At 43.0% G+C, this 23,196-nt stretch overlaps 1 protein-coding gene and 1 long non-coding RNA gene across 3 annotated transcripts in view; one reads left to right on the forward strand and one right to left on the reverse strand.

Annotated features, from left to right (window-relative positions):
- PTPRG (protein tyrosine phosphatase receptor type G) overlaps window positions 1-23,196 on the reverse strand; it is a 685,241-nt gene that overhangs the window by 424,681 nt on the left and 237,364 nt on the right. The window lies entirely within an intron of this gene.
- LOC311605130 lies at window positions 1,035-1,503 on the forward strand. Its single transcript, XR_014781801.1, has 3 exons — window positions 1,035-1,080; window positions 1,209-1,240; window positions 1,281-1,503. It is a non-coding gene; the product is annotated as an uncharacterized lncRNA (long non-coding RNA).

Here is a 23,196-nt window from a genome sequence, read left to right on the forward strand (position 1 = left end):
GCTTAGTAATGATGTGATACATCAGTTTCTAGCTGCAACTCAAGGTGTGACTTCCCGTTCCATCCTCTGTCACCCCATGCCTTCGTCTCCTAAGCAACTCTACATTCAAACAAAGGTCCTAAGCCATCAGGCAGAGCATCCCAAGAGGTTGTGCCATCTTCCTGCAGTTTCCCGCAGTATGACAAGCTACCACTGGACTCACACCCATGCACAGTGAAGCAACCATTGGCTATTCACAACCCATGATCTGTCCTTGGCTATACAGAAAATTCTGATTCCTCCCAAACAGTCCCCAGAGGCTCCCCTGTCCTCTGGCTTCCTCCAGCAGACAAATCTTTCTGGGAAATGAGGAGCTGAGCTTCATTTTCCCACAACTCCGTGCTTTCTTGTTTGAACTGCCTTCGAGGAGAACTTGCGCTAACCCCTCTTGACTCTGAGACAGGAAGATGGACAGAGGCGGGCATGGAAGAAGGCTAAATGCAGTCACATTTTGTTGGGCCTGAAGAAAAGGAGTCAAGGGAAAGCTTTAAAATGCACCCACCTGTTTATAAGAAAGAAGGAAAGCTTACAAAATTGAAATCACCAGAAAGAAAGCAATATGGTCTTAATTTGTTTCCATAGAAAATGTACAGGCAGTGGCGGTGTGTCACGTTAACAATCATCTGACTTAAGAGACCAAATATGAAGGCTTTCCTGTCCTCTGTCCTACCTCTGTCCATCTTCCTGCCTCAAAGTCCTGTTTTTAGGCTTCAGAAATGGAATCACTAAAGAACCAGCATGTGCATCTCTCCACTGGCAACTTACTAAGTGAAACAGCAGAAAGAATAGGACAGTTCTACAAACTGGTGAAATCGCAGATGCAGGTAAACATGCCCAGGTACGTAGGTTGGCAGGTAGGTAGGTAGGTAGGTAGGCAGGCAGGCAGGCAGGTAGGTAGGTAGGTAGGTAGGCAGGTAGGTAGGTTGGTAGGTAGGCAGGCAGGCAGGCAGGCAGGTAGGTAGGCAGGCAGTAGGTAGGTAGGTAGGCAGGTAGGTAGGTTGGTAGGTAGGCAGGCAGGCAGGTAGGTAGGTAGGTAGGCAGGTAGGTAGGTTGGTAGGTAGGCAGGCAGGCAGGCAGGTAGGTATGCAGGCAGGCAGGTAAGTAGGTAGGTAGGTAGGCAGGCAGGTAGGTAGGTAGGTAGGTAGGTAGGTAGGTAGGCAGGCAGGCAGGCAGGCAGGTAGGTAGGTAGGTAGGCAGGCAGGTAGGTAGGTAGGTAGGTAGGTAGGCAGGCAGGCAGGCAGGCAGGTAGGTAGGTAGGTAGGTAGGCAGGTAGGTAGGTAGGCAGGCAGGCAGGTAGGTAGGTAGGTAGGTAGGCAGGCAGGCAGGCAGGCAGGCAGGCAGGCAGGTAGGTAGGTAGGTAGGTAGGTAGGTAGGCAGGCAGGTAGGCAGGCAGGTAGGTAGGTAGGTAGGTAGGCAGGCAGGCAGGCAGGCAGGCAGGCAGGCAGGCAGGCAGGTAGGTAGGCAGGCAGGCAGGTAGGTAGGTAGGCAGGCAGGCAGGCAGGCAGGCAGGCAGGCAGGCAGGTAGGCAGGCAGGCAGGCAGGCAGGCAGGTAGGTAGGTAGGCAGGCAGGCAGGCAGGTAGGTAGGTAGGTAGGTAGGCAGGCAGGTAGGTAGATAGGTAGGTAGGCAGGTAGGTAGGCAGGCAGGTAGGTAGGTAGGTAGGTAGGCAGGCAGGCAGGCAGGCAGGCAGGCAGGTAGGTAGGCAGGCAGGTAGGTAGGTAGGTAGGTAGGTAGGTAGGCAGGTAGGTAGGTAGGCAGGCAGGCAGGCAGGCAGGTAGGTAGGTAGGTAGGTAGGTAGGGCAGGTAGGCAGGTAGGCAGGTAGGTAGGTAGGTAGGTAGGTAGGTAGGTAGGTAGGTAGTAGGCAGGCAGGCAGGTAGGTAGGTAGGTAGGTAGGTAGGTAGGCAGGTAGGTAGGTAGGTAGGTAGGTAGGTAGGTAGTAGGCAGGCAGGCAGGCAGGTAGTTAGGTAGGTAGGTAGGTAGGTAGGTAGGTAGGCAGGTAGGTAGGTAGGTAGGTAGGCAGGCAGGCAGGTAGGTAGGTAGGTAGGTAGGTAGGCAGGCAGGCAGGCAGGTAGGTAGGTAGGTAGGTAGGTAGGCAGGCAGGCAGGCAGGCAGGTAGGTAGGTAGGTAGGTAGGTAGGTAGGCAGGCAGGCAGATAGGTAGGTAGGTAGGTAGGTAGGCAGGCAGGTAGGCAGGTAGGTAAATAGATAATAGATGATAGTAAGCAAATTTTTTCTATATATTTACATAAAATATATGAAATATATCAGGTCTTGAATAAATTTTTTTCTTTTGAACTCCTATAACAGACGCAACATGCTGCTTCTTGTATTTTTATGATTTTCATACCTGGAACTTGAGCGAACGATCTGGGGAGGGACAAAAGTCTCCCTTTTGACCTAGATCAGAAACTGTATCATATAAACAATTTATGTCTAGATCACCTTTTCTTCTCCAGGGTAAACTCTAGCACAGAGTGGTAAATAAAAACTGTAATCCTAGGGCTCAAACTGACAGGGCCAAAGCAAAAACAAATCATACAATTTGCATTTGTATACATTGTTATCAGCTATAATAAGACCCAATTATCTTACCATAGTCAACATTTTACAAATCAATTATGACACAAAAGCTTCATGTTTTGGTTTGCCATAGAACAATAAAATACATTTGCCTGAATCATAATTTAATGTTCATGGCATTTAATTTCTATACTATAACAGACCTACAACCCTCATTACTTAATATCTAGTAACTAAAAGAATGAAGATGAAAAGGAGTCCTAGATATATAGACAACAAAATTAAAGAATTTTCTTAAGAAAATTAATTATATTTACTCAAAAGTTAAAAGCAATCAAAACAAAACTAAACCACTGGAGTTACAAGACTACCACAGCAAGTATTATGATTCAACTACAGCAAGTCGCAAGACCTTCACACACTAGGAAATGCTCATAATACAGTGTCAGTGGAGAAATACAGGCACACATCTAAATATGTATGTGCATATAAACTGTAAGTATATACATAAATAAATGTGTACTATATTCCCTAATTCTGAGACTCCATGAATTTTGAAATACACAGCCATTTTAATAGCAGCTTTTTTGAAGGAAAAAGAAATAGTGCCACATAAAATGCATACAACTCTGAGATGCACTGGAGTTACAAAAGGAAGCAATTGTGTGAGGGGGTAAGAGTTTTCTAATAGAGACGATACAATATGGGTGGCTCAAAGGCATGAGAGTTGAGGGGTAGGTCATGGGAAAACAATACATGAAGAAAAATGTAACATATCAAGAGTGCTTTTTTTTATTAGAAATCAACTTACCTAATTTTCTTTATTTTTTAAAATTTCTATACTAAACATATATAATTTCTATAAACTAAATTACAAAAAAAATAAAATTTTAAAGAATTTCCCCAAAGAAGGCAATATTATTATTCTACACTGTACAGTACATAAGGCAGATTCCTGTGGTTGCATTTCAAGCTCTGTCTTTATCGAGGTTGGTTTGAAATGCTTTAGGCTATGCCTCTTGGAACTTATCCATCCCAGACACTTCTGCTGGAAGCTGGAAAATATTTACGTTTTTACTTTTGTTCATATTATTTCTCTTCCTTGTTTATTTGGGGTTTCCAAGAGCAGCTGGACATGTGTTTAAAGAAATCTAATAATATTATGGAAGATTTTTTCTATTGTTTTCTCTACATCTAAAACAGTATTCATTTGTCAGAAGCCAATCTCAAATCCAACAGTAACTATTACTTAGATGCAATCAACTCAAAAGCTACTTAAATATACTGACTGATTTATAAATAGGTTTTTCTCGCTATTAATAAAAATTCCTTATCTCTTTGACATTTCTTATTTAAGTGCAAAGTTATCTCTTATCCTAAAAGACCTACCACGGTGGCTTTGGATTTGCCCACGACATCAACAATTCTCCACAGAGAACAGTCAGAAACGTCCCAACTCCCCTCAGTCTACACACAGCTCAGGAAGCATTAGCTTTACAGACATTGCACTAGGATGTGCCAACCTCACACCATCGTTCTTTAAAGACCACCACACTCAGCAGAAGATGTTCAGATATTCTATGGTTCCTTTTAAAACTCAAACTCCCAGAATGCTGCAAGCAAAAGACACTAATAACATGACATCAATTTTACTTACAGAAACACAAGAGGAGAACTAATTCCAAGTGACAGTGTCAGCAGGAGGAAGCAGATGAAGAGAAAAGCATGCTGGGAGCAGGGTGAGAATGCCCAGTGGCTCCCTGTTTGTTCAGTCAGTGCTTGTGAACACTATGATGATGTTACTGAAACCTATCATGGTTGGAGCCTGGCAAGGTGGCACACGCCTGTAATCTCAGCACTCTGGGAGGCAGAGGCAGGCAGATCGCTGAGAGTTTGAGGCTGGTGTGGTCTACAAGGCAAGTCCAAGGCAGCCAAGGCTACACAGAGAAACCTTATCTCAAGAAAAACAAAAACAAAAACAAACCATGGTTGGTTATTCTTGGAAACTATTTCTAGTTGTAGAGCAGAGGCAAAGCACCCGTGGTTGAAATAATCATTGAAAATTTCAGCCATCGAGTACTCAAGAGAGTGGGAAAACTCATTTTAATCACCATGTGGCTTAGAATACCTCATCAGAGATTCTGTTTATCTATTCCAGACCAATTGTAGAAAATAACAATTAAGCATACTGGCCTCAGCCCATGCAACTCAAAGGGTGCTCACGGTAAGTAGGAGTTTACATTTGGAAATTAAATGAACAAGAAATCTTTCAAAGTTAAAAAAAAAAAGCACGCATATAGTTTTACTGACACTCCACCCCATTCCACCGCTGCTGCTGCTGCTGCTGCTGCTGCTGCTGTGTGTGTGTGCGTGTGTGTGTGTGTGTGTGTGTGTGTGTGTGTGTGTGTGTGTGTGTGTGTGATGGCAAATATGCAGGTCAGAGGACAAACCGCAGGAAGAGGCAAGCTCTGGCATGACCGTCAAGTCACCAGGCTTGTCAGCAAGAGTCTTAACCCACTGAAGCATCTCACCGGCCCAGGACTATGCATTTATTTAAAAAAAACAAAACAAAACACAGTTCTTGGGTTAATCTTAGACAACCCAACAGTAGCAACTCCTCAAGTCAACTGCTTCTTAGATGGTACTCAGTTCAGACGATGATCCTGGAGAGTTCGCCGTCTTCCCTGGAGTCTGCTTCTTGCCCCCCATCCACCCTCCGTACATCCCCAGCTGCTGCCTGTCTACAGGTGTCGCAAAGTCAGCTAAACTGTCCTCATTCATGCGATTAAGCTGTAGCCTTAGATATGATGCACAGCTATTTCTCCATTTAGGATATCCCAAGCCCTTTAAAACCCAGCGTAAGCTGAGAAAAACCAAAGCTTGCTACACTGACCCTACCCAACCTGCATCTTAGTGCCAAGGCAGACTGTAAAATCTCACTGGCTTCCCACTGCGCATGGGGCTACCTGCCCCTGCCCTGTGTTAGAGTGCTATCAAACTACACAAATCGTCAGCCTCAGGAAAAAAGAATCAAAATTTAAAACTGACAATCTGAATGTTTATTACTTTCTCATAAGAATAAACTTGAAAAAATCTTAACCCCAGTCATTGTACATGAGGGGGCCCTGGGCTCGAAGATAGTGCTTTTTATAGATGCAATCACGGTGAAAATGAGGTCATAAGGGTGGAGCCATGATGAGAAAGGTAGATGCTCCTACAAGAGAAGAAAGAAGACAGAACAAAGACAGCGTGTGGACAATGAGAAAGCAACTCTCTGCAGGCTAAGGAGAGGGCCTCAAGAGACGTCAACCCGCCAACACCTCCATCATGAAATTTAGGCCTCCTGAGCTGTGGCGAAGCCAGTCTCTGTGGCTTAAGTGACCTTTTGTGGGGTGTCACCAGAGACTCTCTGTGAGCCTAAGACATCTAGCCTCATTCACTTCTTTTGATGATCTCTCCACTCCAACACTGAAAGCATCTGAGAGTTGAAAATGTTGCAAACAAGTGTCCTCAGCACTCTCCTCCCCTCCCCGCCTCCACAGACACTGAGTACAGTGCCAATCTCAGGCCACCTCTTGATTCGCAGATGCCTCTAGCCCTCCCTTGCAGGTCTGTTTCTATCCAGCAGCAGTCTAGTGCTGCCTGCAGGTCTAGCACTGCGCAACACTCTCTGGGTTGTGTTACCTATGGCCACCTGCTGAAGTTCAAGGTATAAAGTCAAAGCAACCTGAATCTAAGCCTCACTTCACCTATTTATTAATTATGCCACCTTGAGTAAATTAGGAACGATCACCAGACTTCTAGGTGTTAAACTATAAAGTGCTAGCAATATTTATCTGAAACCCTCACTGTCAAGCCAGATGACCAGATGTCTGCAAGGTTTTAAGTAAAGTGCCAGGAAGGTAGACAGAAGTAAATAACACTTGCTATGTATTGTCAACAACCATCCAAGCTGACAGGCAGGAGATACAAGCTCACGGGATCATCATGGAACTAAGCTTACCAGTCTTTTTTTTAATTATTCTTTTTTAACATATACATTTATATTATTACACACATATATATAATAAACTACATAAGCAAGAAGAACCACAAAACAATCAGAAATTATATTAATGTTACATTCATTGTGATTTGGCAACATTGAGGAAAATATCTTTCCTATCTTGGTGCGTCTAAAATTCTGGACATAAATCAATATCTATCATATCTCATCTCTATCAACTTAAAACATCTATCTAGATCTAAAAACATTTTAACCCATAAACAACTACGCTTAATTATAAAACTAAACTATCTGATCTTCAGCTCCGTCAGAGACTTGAGAATGAATAAAATTAATTACCTGAGTAAACAGGAAGTGCGGGTTAGCAGCTTCCATAGTGACAAAAATGACAGGGACCATTTGTTGCCTGAACAGTCACCCAAAACTCTCTCTAACGCTGGAGCATCATCTTCATCCTTCTGGACCAGTATATCTGACAGACATATTTGTGAGCAGGGACTACTGAGGACTTGTTTACCCTATCTTGGCAGAGTTTGGCTGTTGACTCTGCCTGCATCTAGGCTTGCCCATTTTTAGGTGGACTTCTGCCTGTGGGAGAAATGAGGACATTTTGCCCAGTGGCTTGTTTGCCACGTTTGAAGCCATCTCCATAAGCATGGTACTTTGATGCTCATCATCCTCTTTGAGGTAGGCTGGGTATTGCCAGGAGTTAACCTGCCTTATTGTCAATGAATCTTAAAAATAATAAAAAACATTTTTAATGTCATATTCTGTAGGTCTCTGAGGTTTTTGAAGATAAGTAAATTATACAAGTTAATCGTTAGTTGATCAAATCATGGTCATGTCAATTATCAGTCTATTTATATTACAAGAATATACATCCTTTTTTAATTTTAAGACACATAAGTAGATAACTCTGCCTGGCCTAAAACTTTATGTCAACCAGGCTGGCCTCAAGTTCATAATGATCCTTGGACTCTGAAGCACTTGAATCAAAGGCATATATTATCATGCTAGGCAGAGCCTAATGTCCTTGATCAGTGCCTAGTCCCAAAAGGTTATGGCCTTAAACACCATTCATGTCAATCACTTCCAGATGACTATGTGTGTTGTACTAGGAAAGAAAGATAGAAAGTAGCTGCATCAAAGAGAGAGTCGGTGCATGAAAGAGGCAAGAGGTGTACAGAGTATAAAAAGGGGCCCACAGAACAACAGCCTGGGGAGAGATGAGAAAACATCAGTAAAATCTCTAATAGCTTCCACCTATAAACTAGGGGCACAAGACAGGTTCAAAGTCCACGAACACCCATGTAGTCTAGCTTACGATGAGTGAGATTAGCTATACTTTATAAACAAATGCTCAAAATAATCCTATTAGAAAGAAAAATCAGAAAACCATGGATATGGCTTTAAGTGTCCAACAAGCTGGATCATCAAGGGCATAAACAGTGGCCAGTGACATCATCTGAAAAAGGAGGGAAACTGATTTTCTTTACAGAAGTGCCTGGAGCAGGGGGAGGCCGTCGAGGCAAGGGTGGCAGGAAGCTGAGACAGTAACCAAGGTCTTTTTTACAACTAAGATAAAGTGACTGAGGACACAGATATCCTGGTCTTCAACATGAGAGACACTTGGAAGCAACATATTGAACAACATTATTCTGAACATGAAACTAATCTTTTCCAAGAGCTGATATTTTCTATTCTGGATCTGAGGTATAATTGGATTTTAAGTCTATATTTAGCTGAATTGAGGGTGGCGAACACAGCAAAATACTATAAATATAAAACAAATGTGAAAAGAACCTAATCCCTACTAAAGTAAGCCTTCGTTGGCCTGAACTGACAGCCTGGCTGAGATGAAATCCCATTGTCTACATGGTGAATCCTGGACTCCTGAGGTGCCCAATTGAAACAACATTTAGGGGTGAGAAGCCAAAATTAGCACCTCACACCTGAACTAGATTGTAAATAAAAAAAAAAAAAAAACACAACATGATCTGCAGTGGAAATGACCTAACTGTAGCAGGAGAGCTCCTTGAGAGAAAAATAATCTCAAGGCCAAAGGAAAGCCTTATGAACATGCTTGACAATGTAAGTCTTCCAAGGAGATTCCTAGAGCTCTTTCTAGTTACCCGCAGTGTTACAACTTTAACAGTGGGATATTAATTATATCTGTGAAGAAATGGCCCAAGGGAAGCAACAGCCAGAGAAAGACAATGTGGCAAACATGTTGCATTCAAGGCCAATGTCTTGGTAGACAAAGAACCTAAAGTGAAAAAGTAGCAATAAGCAAGCAGAGATTTTTTTTATTTTCCAAAAGAAGTACTTTTCTTTCCTAAGATCCATGGCTCACCTCTAAGTCAAGAACAATTGTGGGGTTTTTTTTGTTGTTGTTGTTTTGTTTTGTTTTTTTAATGACAGTGCTGTGACTAACAGAAATGACAAGCAGTGAATCCCCATACACATCTAGATTTTGGTCAGAATTCTCCTTTCAAGTAAGAACTTCCCTAGAAAACGTCTCACCAGGCGCCGTGGTGCTCAGTTGCTATGGTGCCTAACTAAAATGTAGCGGATACTAGGTTTTGCACACATAACTGCATGAACTTAGGCATGGTGGCTCTTACCTGGAATTCCAGCACATGGTGGGAGAGGCGCTAGAGCCACAAGCTCATCTGCTGCTGCTGGACAAGTGTGAGGTCAGCCCAGGTTCATGAGGGCCCGTCTCAGACTAAAAGGGCTTCACCCTAGAGCAATGCCTGCTGGGACATCCTTGCAGGGACTCCGCCTCATGTCCGCCACAAATGATGTCCAAGCATAAGAGGCATTTTCTCAAATAAGCTTGATCATGTTAGGAAAAGCTACGGAGATTTGCTGTTAACATTTTAAAAGTAGATTTCCTGGGTCAAAATATGCCTGCTTAGTTTTGACATAGAGCAAAATATACTGGAGAAGTGAGAGCATTAAAGTCTACCTCCTACAGAATATGGAAAATCTGGACAACAGACTTCAGTAAAGGGACTCTCCCTCCACCACTAGCCAATTCTACCCCATTTACACAATAAGAAGCAGGTTTAGAAAAGAATATGGCTTAGTGGTAGTGTGCTTACCTGGCATGCAGTTGGACCCTGGGACCAACCCTCAAAACTGTGGGGGGTTGGGGGGGTGGCGGGGAATCGAACAAACACATGGGCAAACATGGGGAAAGTACCCACTATTTTGAGTCAGGGGAATGATCCTGAGTCTCCTCTCTCTTGCCTGCAGAATGTATGTAATAATGACCATCTTATAGGGCCACAGATGTTAACAGGTAACATGGCATGACAGGGGCCAGGTACCCTAAAGGCAGAAAGAACACCACAGATGTCTACAGTAGTCGTTTCAGAGCCTGAAAGCCTGGGTTCGAGTCCAGGCTAGTCTCTTACAAGCCATGTGGACCAAGGCCAACTGCTTTACCTCCATAAACCTCCAAATTCACTTCCGAGGACAATGCCAGCTGCTAACTCCTAGGGTTATAGTGAAAATTATGCTAGCACAGGCAGAGTTTGCGCATGCCTGACAAGTAATAACGCTAGTGGGGGAACGTTGTTATTTTAGACAGCAAAATCCAATATTCCAAGCTTTATTTCCAAATCCAGCCATTTTGCAAGAAGAGCTTCCAGCACAGCAAATCCAAAAGCACAGCTGTGGGAGAGTATGCCAGTCACAGCCAGAGAGAGAGAGAGAGAGGCGAGCTCATTTGCATGGCGTTGTGCATGCAAAGCACCTCCTTCTTGTTGGCTGAACAACATGATTACATGCGTTTTGCCAGATATAATTTCTTGATTGACTCTTTTTGGGGTATTTATAAGATACAAATGTATAAATCAATGTATAAATATAATCCATTTAGAAACATTACAGAGATATTAAGTTATTTTTTAAATACGCCACCTAGAATAGTTACAACCAGTTAGCACATGAGCTTGTCTTGTCTCTTTCATCAAGTAAATATTTCAGTCCTCTCATCTGAAGCAATTAGAAAAATTGTACCAGCCGCAATATCATCCAGAAATGTGCAGGTATGTACCTATGCTTGTGTTTGGCTTTACATGTGCACAGTTTGAAGAAAGTGTGCCTATTAAAACCCAACTCCTTTGTTAATGGGGAAAAAAAAAAGCCTCAAAGTACCTACCATCCATGAGAGGAAAAAATAAAAAATATTTTGAGAGTTTTCTGTTTCAAAGGTCTGTAGAATTTTCTCAGCTTGCTCGTTTCTAAAACCCTCAAGGCAGAAACACAGAGGAACAATGGTGAAAAGTTAACCGGAACCATAAGAAAGAAACCGATGAGTACCACTCACAAGACAAGAACGAGCAGGCCTGGAGTTTAATTTCATTCCGACCTGCATTGAGCATTAAGTAATACATGGTTAGGAGCGGGGGGTCACCAGACTACATTTTAAGTGGACAAAATGTTCTTTACCTCTTCGGTATATTTTTAACTTGCAAAAAAAAAAAAATTATTCCAGAAATCTTTTTTTTTTTTTATTATTATTATTATTAATTTATTCTTGTTACATCTCAATGGTTATCCCGTCCCTTGTATCCTCCCATTCTTCCCTCCCTCCCATTTTCCCCTTATTCCCCTCCCCTATGACAGTTCCTGAGGGGGATTACCTCCCCCTCTATATGATCATAGGGTATCAAGTCTCTTCTTGGTAACCTGCTGTCCTTCCTCTGAGTGCCATCAGGTCTCCCCATCCAGGGGACATGGTCAGAGGTGTGGCACCAGAGTGTGTGAGAACGTAATATCCCACTCTCCACTTTACTGTGGAGAGTGTTCTGTCCATTGTCTAGATCTGGGTAGGGGTTTAAGGTTTACCGCCTGTATTGTCCTTGTCTGGTGCCTAGTTTGAGTGGGACCCCTGTGCCCAAATCTGCCTATCATAATGTTCTACTTGTAGGCTCCTAGGACCCTCTGGGTCCTTCTACTTTGCCTTTCTCTCATGAATCTCACATCTAGAGTCCCACTAGAATGTCCTCTCCTCTGTCTCTGTTTCCTGGTAAGTGAAGGCTTTCGTGGGACATGCCCGTTGGGCTAATATGCAGATATAAGTGAGTATATACCATTTGAGTCTTTCTGTTTCTGAGTTAACTCACTCATTATGATCATTTCTAGCTCAATCCATTTATCCACAAATTTTGGGAATTCCTTGTTTTTAATAGCTGAATAGTATTCCATAGTGTATATGTACCACAGTTTCTTTATCCATTCTTCTACTGAGGGACACTTAGGCTGTTTCCATGTTCTGGCTATTATGAATAGGGCTGCTATGAACATGGTTGAGCAAATTTTCTTGCTGTGTGCTGGAGCATCTTCAGGGTATATTCCAAGGAGTGGAATAGCTGGGTCCTGAGGAAGCCCTATTCCCATTTTTCTGAGATAGCACCAGATAGATTTCCAAAGTGGTTGTACTAGTTTGCATTCCCACCAGCAATGAAGGAGTGTTCCTCTCTCCCCACATCCTCGCCAGCATGTGGTGTCGCTTGAATTTTTGATCTTAGCCATTCTGATGGGTGTAAGATGGAATCTCAGCGTTGTTTTGATTTGCATTTCCCTGATGATTAAGGAGGTTGAGCATTTCTTTAAGTGTTTCTCATGAAAGTAATGCCACTTAAATTTGCCCACTGCTTTATTTCCTATTGCACACTGTGTTTGTAGGTATGTGCTCCCATCGCATCCTAGGTTCTTCCATTAAAAATCTTGGGATATAGGCTTATTACATACGTTAACACAGTTCAGTGAAGAGGTCCGCAGTATCAGCTCAGGACATCGTTGGCTTTGTGGGAAACTGCTGCCTGAGCAAAGCACAAGAGATACACACATACCCTTAACTCTGTGAGATGAAGTTCCAGAATTATGTTCCAGGACTACACTTTACAACTGAATATCCATCATGTTCACATTGCAGTAATTACTTCAGAGTCTAAGGTTATGTTACGGCTTCAAGTGGATAAGTTAAATGGGTGGGTGGGTGTATAGGTGGGGGATAGATGGTTGGATGGATGGATGGATGGATGGATGGATGGATGGACAGACAGACAGATGAATGGGTGGATAGATGGATACAGGCCTGAGTGGATGGATATATCAATAGAATAAGTGGACAGATGGCTGGCTAGATGTGTTTGAGTGACTAAGTGGATGAATTGATGGATTCCTTTTCCAGGTTTTATGGCAGGAATAACAGCCATTCTACTAAAGTAAACAGGACAGCTTGAAAGGTGGTAGCATTCGTTATTGTAAGACAGAAAGAAAGAAGATCCACAGCATCCAGGCAGGTCTAAAGCACAGCGGTCTCAAAACTCACAGGGAAGTTTCCAAAGCTATCTCATTTCTGACTTGCTACCCAAGTTTTGTTTGGCAGCATTCCCAAGGTCGTGCTAGATGACATCACAGCGCTCCTCAGCATTGGCTTCTACGTGCTATTTAACCGGATAAATCTGAACAGCATTGAGTAGTAAACAACTACTATGAGTGACGAAGATGCTGTCCTCTCATTGGAGGATTCAAAGATCAGCAGCAAAGCTTTTTGCTTCTCTTTTCCTCTGAGATGTGCTTTGTAGAACCTTAAGACACTATGAAAATTAAGTAAAGGGATGGGTTGATCATCCTCAGCTTCGGTCAAAGCCGAGGGCAGTGTGCAGATCACAGGTAAGGCAAGCTCCCCAAGTTTAGGACCTTGACAGATAAGCTAAACAAAACTACTGAGTAATTTTCTGGACTCTATGTCTCTCATGATATTAAAACAAACAAACAAACAAACAAACAAGAATGGGACTAAGGACAGGGATCAGCCAGTGTGGTGCCTGTCACATAATCCTGAGGACGAGAATTTGAATCCCAAGCTCCAGACCAACCAGCTGGGCATGGTGGCACATGCTAGTGAGGCAGAAGAAGAAAGGTCCCTGGGTCTGGTCTTACAGCTAGTCTTGTTAAATTGGTGAGCTTTAGGCTTAGTGGGAGATGCAGTCCAATATGAAAGATGGAAGACTGGAGAGAGAGAGAGCTCGGTGGTTCAGAACACCTACCATTTTTACAGAGGACTAGGGCTTGGTTAACATTAGCCTATGGCTTACGCGCGCACACACACACATGGGAAGAAAAGAAAAGGGGGGAGAGGAAGCTGTTCTGTATATCAGCAATACAAGGACAAAGTCCTTCAAGAATATCAGTGCTGGAAACATACTCTTGTGGAGTCATTCACTTTTTCTGACACTGATGTCAAAAGATGCTAACCAAATTTTAATCTCATAGGGGTAGGAGAAAGAGGCTGAGAGAGACGAAGAGAGAAGAAAGAATAATGTAAAATGAGAAGAGTGGGACAGCACTTGCTGCTGGAGCAGTTAACCCAGGAGAGTTTTCTTTTGGACTGATCCTTTCAGTATTTCCCAGGTGGCATCCTTTTCGGCAGTGACTAGGCTAAGTGATGCGTGATAAAAGGCCCCCAGCCTGCACCCACCACCAACAGAGGCCCACTCGGCACTGGCTGCAGGAACAGAAAGGTCATTCATTACCCAATGTGAACAAACAGAGTGCACGTTTGTGATAAATAACAGCCATTATTGAACTACAGTGCTCTCTGGGAATTCCCCAACACTTCCCTGACATTAATGTACTATTTGTGGAAGGCTCTGTGAGGCTCTCTCAACATTATTTACTGCGCCGTGTTTTATGGGGGGGGGGGCAGTTTACCATGAGACATTTACTTCTCCTTTGTTGGGATGCAAGAGTCTCAAAAACACTGAATACCTCCTTTCATATCACAAGCCAAGTGCTGCAGCGCATGTCTGGGCACTAGGTTAGGAGAGGCAAATGAAGCCCATGCTGAGCACAGGGGAGACATGACCCAGTCTGATTTGACCTCGTCTGTGCAAAGGGTCGGTCACACAGATTACTGTCTCATACTCCTGGCCAAAGAAGAAAAATGGAACTATAAAAGATGCTACCCAGACACACAGATCCACTGGGGCACGGAGAACCACAGCGTACCTCTTAGCTCGTAATGCTTGGCACTATGTGCTCACACCAGCTGCTGTCACTGAGGACAAGACTTGTCACCCCATCCTCAGGAGCTCTTTGCCAAGCTCATTCAAACTGGCTCCATTCCAAGTCCATCCTAATTGAAGCTGTTGCGATGCTTCCCAGCCCAGCCATGCATCACGCCAGTCCTTCATCCTCTGGTCCCCAGAGAACCTGCTCAAGGGGATTCAAGAAGTGCATGGCAAGTGTCTGTGGCAAGCCCATGACCCTGACCTCGTTATTCACTGTCAACCGTAAGCCAGGACTGCGCAAATAAAGAGGCCCCATCATGCACAGAAAAAACTATCTGCCTTGCTTTAGTTTAGTGCCATCCACCTACGGAGTACACAGGGTGTCACTATTTGCTCATCACCAAGTGATGGCATCCACACATGACAGAGATAAACGCATGGGTTGCTGTGTGAAAGGGTCAGATGCATACACACATACAAATAGTACCCGTATAGTAAGTAGGTCTGAATGCATATGGGAAAGCACGCCCTAAATGTTGAGTCTTTAAAATATGACAATTCTTTTCTCAATAGGGAAACTTGGAATACAGAAACCATGTAGTGTTATATTAAACACCACTATAAAAACACATAGACAAGTAAAAACGAAACACACAACACAGAAGTGAAGCAGTCACTCAGCACTAGCAGAAAAATAAAAGCTACTGCATGTAGAATATGAGTCAGCAAGCCATGATTAAATTGCATCAAGAATCATCAATTAACTGAAAGACGTTATTAATGGAAAACCTCCTTTGATGTTTAAAAAGAGAACTTGAATTTGCCAAAATATAGAAATCTGCTAAATGGCATACATGGATTGTTGTACTATTTTATCCCACCTTACCATAAGAATTTAATGGTGATCTACAATGAATAGTACATGAGCTATATTCATGAAGCATTTTTTTTTTTTTTTTTTACAAAGTGCACAGTACCTTATGGCCTAGATCTTTTAAGTAGCTACAGCAGGTCTGGATTAATGCCATGACCTGCATCCTAGGACACAAGATCTGATACCCCTGCAGATGGGGACACTGCAGCGCACTGACTAACTGGTGAGGAATGTCATAGCATACATCTGCAGCAGATAGGCAGGACCTAGGAACAGGAACCTAGTGTTGTAACCTCCTTCCATCTCTCCTGTCAAATGAGTGCTACTTGCTGTGGAGATAAATAGGGTGTGTGTGTGGTGGGGGGGGGAGAAGATGGAGCCTAATTAGGTACAATGTATACTCAGATGGCAGGGAGAGTCATCTCCAAAAGTATAAATTATAAATTAAATCTCCAGAATCTAATTTTGACCTAGGATTTCCCAGAACATGCAAAGTTATTCAACAAAAACAGACAGTTCTCCAAAATAGAAACTTGAAACAGTATGAGTTTTCTTGTACATGGTCATGGACTGAATGTACAATGTCCCAGCAGACCATGTGTGCCCCCCCCCTGCCCCCTCTCCCTCGCCACTTGATGGCACTGTTCTGGCAGGTGGGAAAAACTTTGGAAGGTCACTGGAGCCACCCTGGGAACTGCACCTTCCCTGACAGAGTAAAGTTGCTTCCCGGCCACCAAAAGCCAAATAACCATGGACAGAGCTCTCTGAAGCCACAGGCCACACACACACACACACACACACACACACACACACACACACACACACACACCAATCTCTCCCAACTTAGGTTGTTTCTATCAAGTACTTTTGTCACATAAGTGGAAAAAACAATTATCATACTTCCATGCCAGGTCACCTGTGGGAGGAAGTAGAGGTACAGGCTAGGAAAGTGCTCCCATCAAGCCACTTTGACCCAGAACACAGAATAAAGAAGCATGCCCCGGGACTCATAACTCTTTCCCACAACATGTGACCCACAGGGTTAGCAAGGAGTGGGTGAAACCGAATCCCAGCCACTATCCATGCCGGAGCTCACTCAAGACTTAGGGGCTCAACAGAAGCACGTAGAGAATGAAATACTTCCACGTCAGGGAGGGGAGAGCTTAAAGTACTTCCTGGAACACAGAGACCACTATATAAATCACCGCATGGCTTCTGGGTAGGCTAGGAATTGGCGCTGTAAGAACAGCTTTAAAGTTTACAAAGGCCTCTGTTTATGTAGCTTCTCATATAGACGCTAATACGACAGACCATAATAGGCATGAAAAAGGGGGCCTACTCAGGCATACACAAGATATGATAATCATGCCAGCAAAACTAGACCGTTATATAAGCACTCGGGGGAAATGCTGACCCATTCTTACCCTGCTAGCAAACCAGCAGTTAACAAAAGGAAAGGAGGAACTAGTACAGACACTAAAGTTCTAGAAGATACACCTCCTAAGCCAGGGGACGGAGGGAGGGTCAGGTGCACTCCACTGGCCTTATCAGTCAGCACCGGTCTCCATGTCACTCTTGTGTCATATCCACTCAGCATCACTGTAGGCTGGCCCCTTGTGTGTCACTACATTCAGGACTTACACTGATATTCATTGTATGTTCTGCTCCCTGGAGAGACGGGATGAGGACAGAGAGGATAAAAGTTCATAGCAGACACCCACTACATCTCCAAGAATTGAAGGAAGAAGGTTATCCTGCCTGGATCCCAACCATAACAGAAGCTTAACTTGCTGTATCTACTTAACCTGTCCTAAGTCACACAGTCACTAAAGATAGTGATATCTAAAGACTTTCAGTATTGTTCTTGGGTCACACACATCCTAAGGAACTCACATGCATGATTTCAGTGGCATAAAATTGTTCCTACTCATTTCAATCTATTAATAAAATTATGGAATTAGTAACTAAAAAGAGAGGACAAATCTCAATCTCACCTCAATTTTATGAAATTTATTTCAATTATACTATTGTCTTCTGGTACATACTTCAAAATCTAGTAGCTAACACCTACTTTAGTTTGTTGTTGTTAAATTTTATTTTTTTTACAATTATGTGTGATGCATTATTATATAGTTTTAAAAACCTAAATGATAAGAATGAAATAATTAGATTGTTACTGTACCCTATTGTATCCTTCTCACCATTTCTGTGGAATCACAAGCAAAGGCGTCTTATGAGTGATGAATTCCTATCTGTAAATCTCCTGTATTGCATTCAACACAGATAGCTGGACTCTTGAAACATTTGGCTAGCTTCACTTTAAAATAGAACCAGGAAGAACGGTTCTGATGAATGACCCAGAGCTGTTTCTCCAGTTGATAAAAACCCAGCAACATCTACACTGGTGTATTACCAATGTCCTAAACCTCACAAATCTCCCTTGGCACAGGCTCCAAGGCAAGGAGGAAGATGCTGGGCCACACTGGGCTAAATCACAGCATTTATGGATGTCACTCTAACAGCTTTGAATAATGGCTCCTGAATGACTGTCAACCCAACGGGCAAATGGTTAAGAAGCTATAGTTCGCTCCATTTACAATATTCTTAATTATGAGAAACTTACAACCTCACTAAAAAGATTCCATTAAGCCTGAACATCTTCACAGTGGACTCAAGCTGTAGTTATGGTTTTCCTACTGCAAAAGGAGCCATCTTTGCTGAAAGTGTTAACTGTCTCCCACACAGTTCCAGGTGAGTAGAGCTCCCCAGTTGCTATCGTCCTTGTTTTCTAAGCTGTGTTTCTCTCATATGGCCTAGAACAAGTGGATTATGCTAGGCTGCCAACCAGGGAGCCCCGGGAATGTGCCTGTCCCCACCTCCACAGCACTGGGGTTAGGAAAGCACACTGCCACATCCGGCTGCCCATCCTTTTACATGGGCTCTGGGACTCGAACTCCAGATCTCAAGCTTGCAAAGTGAGCACTTTCCCACCTACTAACACAACAAGAGAAGTTAACTCTGGCTGGTATGAATTTCTATTTGCTTTCTGAATCAGTATTCATTGTCCCTCTGTGAAAGAGCCTTTTGTTTGTTTTTTTCACCTTAACAGTCTACAACTTAGAATGAATGACTACAAGATAAGTTTCTTACTGCATCTGCTAAGTAAAACAGAACTCACTTTAAAGGCACAAGTTCTGTATGCTAAAAAGCCTACCACAATTAAACTCATCTCTACCCACTGCATGGGACAAGTTACTTCACTAAGGAAAACAACCTTCGGCAACTGTTTCAGCTACTACAGCCCCATCCACCCCACAAATGCAACCAAACTTGGGGTGTCAATGCATCTGGAAGGATAGAAAAAAAAAAGGTGAGAAACATTTAGCCTGGGGCAGTCATAGACATCAAGGGGACAATGCTGACCCTCAGCAGACACAGATAATAGACACACATATTATACTTCCTGTTCCCAGTAAAGCATCAGAGGCCGGGACACGGAACCTCATACATCCTCCATGATGTAAGAATCAGTCCCAAAGCACACAGTCCGACTCTGGCTTCTCCTTTCTAGGGGGATGCTCAAAGACACCAATGAAGAGACACCTTATCGCTACACGTGGCTAGAAGGGAAAGATGTTGACTAGAGGGCTGAAGGTCACTACACGAAAGACCAACAACTATTTCAGCACCAAGAATAACCTGTGGTGGCCATGTAAAAATAGACTCATGATGGAAAATTCGTCCTGGGTTCAACTGGCAAGTAGGTCTATAGCCTATGAGAAGCATCGCTAATATTACTCTCAGGTCTGTGATGGAGCCCCTGCCCTTCGCACGTCTGCTTTGCCTTTCCTGAGGATGAACAGCGCTTCTCTTTCATTCTTCAGTGGTTGATCTTCTCCACTCCCTGGCGGGGCTCACTACTAGGGACAAAACCATGTGCCATGTGCTGCTGCTCCTCATTAAGGGAAGATTTTGATCAGAAGTCGTGGACAAGAAAGAAATTCTCTAAACACCAGGCTAATAGTCCCAGTAGACCAGAACTAGTCCAGACATGACTTTCACCTTTTTCAATCGTAATGCAAAATCCAACCTTTACTTTCAGTATAAAAATGTGCATAGAAAGGGAGAAAGGGAGCAATTGTTTTTAAAAGGCACAGAAGTCAAAGAAACAACACTGAGGAGACAAGAATGTGGCCTTTGAGAAGCTATTCTGAAAATAAATCCAGTGAACAAAGTCCTAATGCTCCCTGGTTGGATTCTCGCCTCGGCTTTGCCATTAACTACAATGTGCCTATGGGGCAGGCAAGATGGTTCAGTGGGTAGAGGCACTTCCCACAGATGGTAACTTGAGCTTAGTTCCCAGAGCACATACCAAAGCAGGGAGAAAAACAGACTCAAAAAGCTGCCCTCTGACATCCACATGAGAAGCAAGGCACACTCCTACACTCACTAGAACACTTGTGCATGCACATATGCCTACACTAACACATTAAAAACTACAACAAAATAAAATGCAGCTACTTAGGCAGCTTACTAAACCTGACTGGCGTGCAAACAGATAACTATGGGTGTGTGTGTGTGTGTGTGTGTGTGTGTGTGTGTGTGTGTGTGTGTGTGTGTGTTCCCAAATGACCATACATGGTGCAAGTCACAAAATGTAGTGGCTCTGTATATGCATTTGTACAACGCAGGAGAGAGCAGCTGCTACCACAGGAAGGTGCTCAAGTGCAGTGATGCAACACCAGGGAAACTGCACACACTTCCACAATGTTCTCCATCAGTGTCAGCATCAGCATCGTCAGCTTTGTCCTCATTCATAACTCATTACTCTCAGGTCCTCAAACCTCTTTAATCTTCCCATCCTTTGCTCCTCCTTTTTGCCTCTTTTTGTACCCTTGTGGTTGTCCTGGATTTCCCTCATTACCTTTGTAATTCATAGCACATCACTTGTCATTTAATTTTCTGTGTTTTGGGAAAGAAGAAAAAAAACACCTACTACTCAAGATTTAATCATATAAAATGTATAGAGATATCTTTTGTCAATTTGAGTCAATCATGCAAAAAGGACTGGTCAATATGTATGATTCTAATACTTAATACAAACGATAACATTAAGCTGCTTGGAGCATTGGGGTCCGTACTTAGCACCATAAAAACACCAAGCGAGAAAGCTACTAGTAGCTACAGAAAATCTACACTGAAGTGAGTATTAGAAAATCTGGACAACATCCATAAGCAACATGGCACTCAGAGAGCACAGTTATGGAAAATACTACCCGGAATGTTTGACACACAGGACAGAGTACACCAGCAAATGTTCTCGGGCAATCAAAAAAATACCGCATTGAATAGAAGTGTTAGAAAAATAAGAGATAATGAGGTTGCCAAAGGGAGGCCAGCACACCCTAGGAAATTTGACATAAAATTTCCCACCAACAGACTACAGAAAGTACAAAGTCGGGATCCCAGAAGATGAACATGGCTAGCTGTTACCTCAAGGACTCCAATCCCACCCTGCCCATTGCAGGAGCCAGTGATTTAACGCCAAGGCATTATTGTCTTAGCACCTAGAGCAGGTAGAGAATGAAAGAGGGTAAAGCAATGAAAATACCCAATGGTCAGTGTGCGTCATGATGAGGAATTCCATGGGTTAACCTGACTGGGCCTTGCAAATCCCAGGTGTTGGGTTAAAAAGATTATTTCTAGGTAGGAGGGTGCACACTGCAGTGTGACATAAGCAACTGAATCAATTGACTGAGTAAAATAATGGCTCCTCTCAGTGTATCTGAACACTATCCAGTCAGCTAAGGGCCAAGAGGGAACAGAATGGGGAGTGAGAACGAATTTTCCCTTTCTCTGCCTACACAAGAGTAGGACCTTCTTGGGATGGGACCATTCACTGCTGGCTGGCTGGCATCTCCTGCAGGAGTCAGTCTATTTCATTATCCTCAAAAAAAAATCTCATCTTCACCTTCCTAATCACATGAGGCAGTCCCTGAGACATTGAGCACTTCTTAGGAAAACAGTTGGGCTACAAAAATGTTAGACTGGGGGTTTGGGGTGGGTCTAGAACACCTGCCGTGTCACTGGGGTACCTCAGGGACTGAACTTACTTCTCAACTCAAGATTCACGTATATGGCAGCAACACTGTACATAGTCCAAAGACAATTTTGTATGCTATTTTTGTTAATTTTGGACATAAAGCGAACTTTCCTGGGATGGCATTTTCCACTTGCAGGAGTATATGAGCACTCCTAAGGTTCTAGCTTTGGAATATTCCAGATTGGGGATAGCAGATGAGGCATGTTCCATGTACCACGCCTCTCCACAGCATCTGTATCTCTACAACACTGGCTGGCTGACGCAGCTACTAACAATTTAATACTCTGCAATTGTCTTCCAGACCTTCAATCTATTCTTTTTCATGATTACTAATAAAAGCCAAAATATATAATATATTTTAAATGCTGTAAATTTTCAAGGCTTAAATATCCATTGTGGAGATATTCTCTCAGTTACATAATTTTCTTCTGTTTTACGGTGTTTTTCTTGAATCACCATCCACAAGAGCTCCATTCATTAAGATAAAAGAATGTGCTTTTAAATCTCTTGTAACCTCCAGAATCCGTCTTTATCTCCTTAACCTACTTTTATTTGAAATAAGGTTTTACCTACTTTATTTTGGAAGGCTGCCCAAAATCAGCTTTTTGTCTATTCTACTGGCTTTGTGTTTCCTTAGCCATCTTTACGTATGCTGAAGTGGATGGGATGCTTAGCAGCCTAACTTACTACAGGTTCTGTTTGGGATACTATGGTCTAGCTCTCCAAGTTGCTTTAGTTCCTTGAGGAGAACTGAAATCTAAAGCAGTTGTCTCCAGTAACTGCAGCCCTTTGAAACTAACTGGCAACATTACAGGATTCTTAAGGAAAAAAATAAAAATAAAACATCAAGCATTGTATTTCTCTCAGAAATAATAAAAGTTCAACAAAAGCATCTCAGCTCCCATTGGACACAGTAGCACCCATTTATAATCTTGGCATTTGGCAATTGGGACAGAGGAAAAGAAAATCTGAGATGAACTTGGGCTATGTAGCAAAACCCTGTCTCAAATTAAAAAACAAAAACAAACAAAACCCGAAAAGGAAAACAATTTTTTCTCCAAACCGAATGTTTTCACCAACCAATGGTTTCAATTAAACTGTTAAATTTTTCTTTTCTTTCTATAAATTTAAATTTAAAAGGTGGTTGCTTTAATTTTAAATTATGTTATTTGTGTGTGTGTGTGTGTGTGTGTGTGTGTGTGTGTGTGTGTGTGTATGGAAAAATAACTGAAATAGCTACTGACCAATAAATTTCACAGCACAACACTAAATTTGATACTCCACAGGACAAGGGAGTGTCTCCTGGCTGCAGGAGCCAAGGCAAGCACCAGCTCACAAAGCCTTCCATAGGCTCACATCACTGTTTTCCCACCATTATCACCTCAACCAATTTCACCACCTTTCAGTGAGGCAACAGTCAGACTTAGGCCTCTCTTCAAACCATTTCAAAACCAACCATGTGCAAACTCAATCAGTGTGGTCACGGGAACTTCTCTGGGAAGCCGATACGCAGGAAATTCTAGGCCCTTAGGAGGCAGCAGCACCCGAGGGCCTTGGTGCTAGATTGCATATGGCGGAGGAGCCAGCCAGTGCTCAGGGTTTTCCACTCTGCTCCCTGGTCA

This window comes from Acomys minous, assembly GCF_964271855.1.
Source record: "Acomys minous genome assembly, chromosome: 9".
NCBI lineage: Eukaryota > Metazoa > Chordata > Mammalia > Rodentia > Muridae > Acomys > Acomys minous.